The sequence below is a fragment of the Galeopterus variegatus genome, unplaced genomic scaffold, assembly GCF_000696425.1.
Source record: "Galeopterus variegatus unplaced genomic scaffold, G_variegatus-3.0.2 Scaffold3383, whole genome shotgun sequence".
Classification (NCBI taxonomy): domain Eukaryota; kingdom Metazoa; phylum Chordata; class Mammalia; order Dermoptera; family Cynocephalidae; genus Galeopterus; species Galeopterus variegatus.
Genome location: NW_007729494.1, coordinates 185,252 through 185,791, shown reverse-complemented (window position 1 = coordinate 185,791; position 540 = coordinate 185,252). Strand labels below are relative to the sequence as shown.

At 59.8% G+C, this 540-nt stretch overlaps 1 pseudogene; it reads left to right on the top strand.

The window, feature by feature from the left end:
• Positions 1–345: 345 nt before the first annotated feature.
• Positions 346–540, top strand: part of LOC103600560 — a 26,151-nt pseudogene continuing 25,956 nt past the window's right edge.

Genomic DNA, 540 nt, shown 5'->3' with positions numbered 1-540 from the left:
CCCGCCGCCGCTGCCGCCGCCGCGTCCCGAGCCGGCCAAGGGCTCCTCCGGACGTGTCTGCGCCGTAGGAATCGCGGTGTGCGCGCGAGTGTGAGTTTAGTGGTGCGGTGTTTTTTGGTTTTTGGTTTTTGTTTTTTTAATGAAACGTTTAGAACCAGACACGATCCGAAAGAGAAAAAGAAAAAAAAACTGACACCCGATTGAAAACTCCCCCGACTTGTGTAACCTTCCTGCCCGGTAGTTCCGCCCAAAACAAAAACAAAACAAAACCGTCCAAGCGCAAACCTGGAGCGGGCGCGCAGGCACCAAGTTTGCCAAACACGAGAGAGTTTTCCGTCTGCAGAAATGACCCAGAAGAAGGGAGGCACCGCTGCCCGTGATTCCCCAATCGGCTTCGGGAGCCAGAGGCTCCTCCTCGCCCCTCGGCGGGAGAAAGCCCGCGGCGGCTGCGGCCGCCCGCTCCCCTCCTCCGAGGAGCGGCGAATCCACAACTTTGTGCTGGAGAGCGGCTCGCTCCTCCCCCTCCTCCTCCTCCGGCCG